Genomic DNA, 7,188 nt, shown 5'->3' with positions numbered 1-7,188 from the left:
ACAGGTAGGCACTCTATCAAGATCATTCAAATTTGTCACTTAGTGCTCACTTCGGCAGCACATATACTAAAATTTGTCACTTAATCTTACCCAAAATTCTGGAAGTGAGGTGTTATCCCCCGTTAATATATAAGGAAGCACCTTAAAGATATGAAGTAATTTGCCCACAATCATAAATCCAGTAAGTGGCAGAGGTGAAGTATGACCCAACATCTATCTGATTTCACTCTTTCTAATGTTTCTGTTATACTATGAACATATTAAAGATGCTTTAATATAATAATTCAGCCTAATGTTTATAAAATAGCAAGGAATGTTTGCTCTTTACTGTATGTATTACTAATTCAAGTTTTTATTAAGAAATTAAAATTATTTATTAGCAGGATATTTGGTGGTATTCTGGAGTCAATTATGTTTAACTTTAGTTGCTCATAAGATTTGCCTGAGAAGACTGCTTTAAAAAATACAAGTGTAGGGAGCTCAATATATGTAGAGCTAGGAATCTGTGTTTTGATAATCTCCATAGAAAACAGAGCGGGGAAAAATTGTTCTAGACATTAAACCTAAACAATTCTAACTTTCCTTCCCTCCAAACTCACGTCAGCTTTTCAACTTTGCTCTCTCCTTTCTTTCTTACAAAAACATTTATTGACTGTCTCTTGAATGTTTAACACTTTAATGATAAATTCTGCATGTAACTAAGAAGTAGAGTAATTAGATCATATATTGAATAGCATTCTGAGATTCTTTATTGAAAATAGTACTGCCCGGCCGGGCGTGGCTCAGCGGTTGAGTGATCGGGGTTCGATTCCTGGTCAGGGCACATGCCCGGGTTGTGGGCTCCATCCCCGGTCAGGGGCGTGCAGGAGGCGGCCGATCAATGACTCTCATCATTGAGGTTTCTGTCTCTCTCTCTCCCTTCCTCTTTCTGAAATCAATAAAGATATATTTAAAACAGAAAAAAGAAAAAACAGTACTCACTGTTGTCTATGATGCTGATGCTGGGAATAAAGTATTGTTTGGTTGTAATGCCCATAGGAAACAATCTGAGAGTAATTCACATGAGTGCAGGGCACAGAGGATATCAGAAACAGTAAGCTCTCTCACGTGGGTGCATGAATACTATAAATGTGCATTGGGTAGTTTATTAATAATCTAAAATATAAAACATGTGTATTCAAATTTGAAAAATAAAAGGTCATTTTAAACCAGTGAAGTCATAGAAACAAAAGTCATCATGGGGCAATTAGGTGACTTGTTGACCAAAACATCCCTGTTGAAGAGATATGAGGTAAAAGAGCTGAGATAGCCAACTGCCTTTCATCAGGTCAATTAGTTCCAAAGCTCAATCCTAGTACAATCTATGCTTTGCAAATGGCAAACTGAGGCAAGAGGGATCACTTAGAGTCCTGCTGCAGTATTCCAGAAAATAGGACTGGAACCTGAATTTGGAAGTTTTGTTAGGAAACAAGAACTGATGAATCTGGCCAATATTGGGAAAGAAACTACAAAAAACCTGGGTAGATAAAATACAGAAACAAAGTATATAGTTTAGCTAGTTTAAGGAATGACACTACTAACAATCTTTGGGAAGCTGAGATGAGAAGTTGTTTTGGCAGTAATAAGCATTATTTAGATTAAGCTAACTACTATAATAATTCTAAAAATACCAGTGTTTTAAATAAAAGCCTATTTTTAAAGATCTAAAGTATAATGTGAATGTTCCTGGTCTCTCCAGAGCAGTTCTATGTGGTGACTCAGGAATCCAAGTTTCTTTGTCATGTGACTGTTCCAAGTTAAAAGGCCCTAGAGTCCTTTCCTTGCAGCTGCAAGAGTGGGTAAAAAGAAATACCACGGGAGTTTGTGTGGGAAAGTTTAGGGTCAGGTCTCTACATGACACAAGTCACTTCAATTTCTATTTCGCTTGACAATCAGAAGACCAGAAAATAAGAAATCAGTCAGAAGATTCTAATGCTATAACTACATGCATGGGAGCTGGAAATGTAGTGTGCTCAGGAAGAAAAGTAAACAAGGCATTGGTGAGCCTGAGCAGTCTCTGTTGGAGATACCGAGCAGCAAGGCTTAGAGGAGGCACACGGAAGGGTAGGACTGCCAGGAAATTGGCAACATTAAAACATTTCTTCTTTCTCTTAGATTATCTTTGCAAATATTTGTATTTATCAAACTTCTTATAAACATGACAGAGATCAAAGTGAAGACAGAAAGTCCCTCATTTAAGTTATGACCACGTATCTTTAGTAAATGATTATTCTGGTCCAATTATTATGTTCCCCATTATTTCTTACCTTTTCCTGATAATATTCACTAACTTAAATGTCATGGTTCTTTCAAATTCACTATTTGCTTCTCACTCCATTAGAATTCCTCCTACATTCAGCCCTTCATTATAGGTCACAAAATTCATACTCAATAAAATTATTCTTTTCTATATTCTGGTATACTTTCAGCACCTCTAAGCAAATACCAAGTTTATTTGTAACATTTATAACTTTATGATTTAAGTATCAGACTCAGGACTATTGTACAGACTTGCTCATTCACTCAAAAGCATAATCACTTTACTTTCTGGACCTTTATTAGTTGTAGGTTTTGTTTTTCTGTGTGTAGGTGAACTTTACAAATTTATTTTTTAAGTTCAAAAGTTCTTTTAGGTCAGCCAAGTAATAGCTAACTATGTGATTCTGGCCAGTGGGATTGTGAAAGCATGTTGATCATATCAAAACAAGAAAAATGATCACTTCTGTTCCTAGAGCCCCGAGAATGTTCCTTTGTCCTTCTGACATTCTCCCTGACTGTTCTGACTCCGTGGTTTGCACTTGAGGTGTTCTCACTGTGGAGAGAGCCCTGGGTCCCCTCAGGTCTAATAAAGTCCAATTAAGGACTGCTAGTTCCTGAGCTGCATACCCTAAGGACACATGTTAATGATGAGTTTAAAATGGGGTCCTATTACAGGCTTATGGAGTGCCAGCCACCTTAGCACATCATTTTAAAAACGAGTGATAATTGGTAAGACTTTAGCATTTCTATTTAAAAGACAAGGAAGTACAGATTCAGGGAACTTGAGGGACTTCATCAAGGTTAAACAGACAAGCCATACTTTGAACTTCTTAGATTCTGAGTAGATGAAATAATTGAATAATAGAGCTGAGATCTATTTCAGCATGCCTCACATTTTTGTATTTGGATATATATATATATATATATATATGTGTGTATATATATATATATATATATATATATATATATACACACACACACACACACACACACACATATTTGGAAAAGGATATTTCTACTTTTGCTTTCTTTTTCCCTTTATTTAAGATCTGTCTGGAATTTTATGCAATGGAACTCACCAGAATACTGACAGAAATCCCATTCTGTGCTGTGGAAGGGTACAACAGAATTTGGGGCCTATCGCTATGATTTGCAGCTACCTTAAAGATTGTTCTTCATGAATCTTTGAATTGCAAGTTTATCCAGGAGAAAGAGTGAAACTATGTGGTCACCATCGCCCTGTTCTTGGAAATGCAATTTGCAGGTTGCACATTTGACCCCTCACTCCCTTCTCCCACACCCTGCCTCTATGGGACTTTTGCATGTGTGTAATAATACACGAATGGGCCCCTAATCAGAACATTTAAACTCTTCTCTATTCCAGGCTACTAATCCTCCTGTTTAAGCATAGAAAGAAAATGTCCTGGAAAATGTCCTGATGATTATATTTTTCCTTATACAGTCTGAACCTAGCTGTGATGGGACCTCAGAGTCAAGCCTCTGCCAGCCTTTCACACAGTGATAAACAATAGGTGATGCAGATTAAAAATGTAAAGGATAAATTACATCTACTATACAAGATCCTCCATCTTAAGGTGGTGTGAAACTTTATTTCTGGGATAATAAGGCTTGCGTTTGGTGTTTCTAGATACGGCTAGAATAGGTTTGTAAAAGAAAGGTAGAAAGAAATTAAAGACAGAAACTTGTGTTATATTTTTATCCATATCAAATTTCAATTATTGCACCCCTATGTTCATAGCAGCACAGTTTACAATAGCTAAGATCTGGAAACAGCTAAGTGACCATCAGTAGATGAGTGGATAAAAAGCTGTGGGACATTTATACCATGGAATACTATGCAGCTGTAAAGAAGAAGGATCTCGTAACCTTTGGGACAACATGGAAGGACCTGGAGAATATTATGCTAAGTGAAATAAGCCAGGCTGAGAAAGACAAACATCACATGGCCTCACTTATATGTGGAATCTAAAGAACTTAATAAATTGATGACAGAATAGATTCAATGACAGGGAAGCATGGATCAGACTGACGAATGTCAGAGGGATGGAGGAGGCTGGGTGGGTGGAAGGGGAGAGAGTAACCAAAGAATTTATGTGCATAAATGTACAACCCAAGGACGTGGACAATGGTGTGGAGAGGGACTGGGGAGGGGGAAGGGATGGGGTGGAATGTGTCATTGGGGAGAAAAAGAGACATCTGTAATATTTTGAACAAAAATAAACAACAAAAATTTTAATTATTCTTGCTCAGCTCTTTTGAGGGAATACTTCTTAGCACAGTAATATTTTTAGACATGTCTTTTGCCATTTGTGTGTTACTTTATTTAAAAAAACAGATATTTGATGAAAATAGGAAACTTGAATCATCCAGTTTGATGTTGAAGCCTGAAAAGTATTTTGCGTGATGATAACACGGTAAACTATCATGTTCTATTTTTACAACAATTCATATTCTCAGGGCCGACGTGGAAGGCGCTGGCTGACTAGGCTTCGGAGGAACCCACCTGGGAGCCGGAGCCCAGGCCTGCGGAGGCGGCACCGGGCCGCCAGCAGGAGTCGCTGCGGAGGCCGGGGCCTGTCGCTGACCATCCACGAGGGCCCACAGGCTGTTCATCACGGGTGGCTTTTTCTCAAGATATTTTCGAGTCTGTTTGGCACCTGGGAAATGAGGAGTTTAATTTTGGGATTGGATGGAGCAGGAAAAGCTACAGTTTTGTACAGATCACAGGTTGGAGAGGTCGTTACTGCTGTTCCTGCCATTGGATTTAATGTTGAGACGGTAACGTACAAGAACCTTAAATTCCAAGTCTGGGATTCAGGAGGACAGACCAGTGTCAGGACATACTGGAGATGTTATTATTCAAACACAGATGCAGTCATTTATGTCGGAGACAGTTGTGACCGAGACCAGATCGACATTTCCAAGTCAGAGTTAGTTGCCATGCTGGAGGAAGAAGGGCTGAGAAAAGTCACTTTGGTGGTGTTTGCAAATAAGCAGGACGTGGAACAGGCCGTGACTCCCTCGGAGATGGCAAATTCCCTTGGGTTACCTGCCTTGAAGGACCAAAAGTGGCAAATATTCAAAACTTCAGCAACCAAAGGCACTGGCCTTGATGAGGGAATGGAATGGTTAGTTGCAGCGTTAAAGAGCAGACAGTAATTTGGTCACTTCTGCTCCTCTGAAATGAAGACCACACCACGTGTCCCTTTGGAAACAGTTAAGTGTGCTTCACACTACATGTTGGAGCCGTGTATGACTGCTGGCATATACTGAACTGACTACAGCTTTTGTAATAAATATAAAAAATAAGTATTTCGTTGGAAGGGTAACTTATCATGATTGAACCGACTGTCTGGTCTGTGTAATGTAAAATATTCCTTCCTTGCTTTCTTGTATTAAGGTATATATTCTATTTGTGCGGAATTCTTATTCAAATATAGTCCTATTAAAGAATGCACTCTTATTGAGGGAAAATAATATAAATATATTCTCACATGTTTGTGGCTTATTTATCTGGTACTGGAAGGCAAGGTATCCTCTGTTAGACAAAGTGTGTATGACTTTATTTCAATTTAGAAGCATTCAGAGCTTCCAAAATCTATTGACTAAGATGTTTTCATAGTGAGCAGTTTCCGGAAGACAACACTAAGGTTTAGTTCTTCACATAAAAACTTAGGAAAAAAAGGCACTTAGAAGGTTGCACTTTATACCCGCCACTCTAATGTAGCAGGGGTGCCACCTGGATCTGGCAGCACTGAGAAAGCAGATATGGTTAAGGGTTAAATGAAATATTCAAAAATAAAGATAAAGAAGGAAGACTTTTCTTCTCCTGACTCTGTTGCCGCATGGACTTTGATCTCTATTTTATGCCATGCAACGTTCCCTGCCCAGTCAGGAAACAGCTTTTATGTATTTAAATGTTTTCACTGTGACCAAAACAACTATGAAGTGCTTCAGGAGGTAGATGAGTATGATTTCTTCTTAATGAATACTATTGTAACAACAAGATGTCTCGTTAGGGCAAAGCTTGTTTATCAAGACCTACTGCAAGGTCTGTAATCCAGGCCGGAGAGAAGCAAATTTGCTAATCCTGAAATTTACTTGCTCATGTGAAATTACTCTAAATCTTTTCCAGTTTGGTCCTGAATGACTACTTCAATCTTTTTTTGTTTTTTTTTCTGCTAAAGTGAGATCAGTTCCCATAGTGGGCATGAGATAAAGGAGTTGGAGATTTAGTTTAGAAATATGACAATTCCCACAAGATCATTCTCCACTTACTCCACCTCTTTGTCTTGGCTTTTGTTTGTTGCTCTGTGCATGGTATTTTATCCAGCGAACAGTGTCGGAACAGGATCATTCCTTCCTCTCTATCCTCTTGAGTGTGATATGACAGAACTAGTAATCTATTACTTTCCTAATAATTAGAAAAATAACTCTGGTAAGCCTCCACCCGTCTGTGCTCGCTCCCCCTCCTCACCAAGGATGGATTACAGCAATTGGAAAGAACTGTTTGTCTCCTTGAAAGCAGAGGACACACAAGGATGCTAGCTCCTGTATTCCTATCTTTTAGCTTACCACTGGATAGGTATGAAGAAATAAAGATGATAAAAAAGCAATAAATGTGTGTGTACACCCTAATATGAAATTACATTTTATCAAATGATAAAGTGGCTTTTTCCTGAATAGGTCACTTTGCTTCCATCCCTATTATCTTACTTATTGTTGCAGCATCCTTTAAAGAAAACAAAAGCCGTGATATTATTTGCACTCCATTGCCCACCCGAGGAAACAGAGGCGCCGGCTGACAAGGGGTCACCGAGTAGTAAGCGTATGGCGAAGACAAAGAGGGATTCAAAACTTTGGACTTCC

General features: G+C 38.5%; 1 pseudogene across 1 annotated transcript; it reads left to right on the top strand.

Moving 5' to 3' along the window:
* The first annotated feature begins 4,830 nt into the window (after window positions 1-4,830).
* LOC308558772 (ADP-ribosylation factor-like protein 1 pseudogene) lies at window positions 4,831-6,919 on the top strand (annotated as a pseudogene). The gene has a single exon. The product of its transcript is annotated as an ADP-ribosylation factor-like protein 1 pseudogene (transcript).
* The last annotated feature ends 269 nt before the right edge of the window (window positions 6,920-7,188 follow it).

This window comes from Miniopterus schreibersii, assembly GCF_964146895.1.
Source record: "Miniopterus schreibersii genome assembly, chromosome: 1".
Classification (NCBI taxonomy): Eukaryota; Metazoa; Chordata; class Mammalia; order Chiroptera; family Miniopteridae; genus Miniopterus; species Miniopterus schreibersii.
This window is presented reverse-complemented; position numbering and strand designations above follow the sequence as displayed.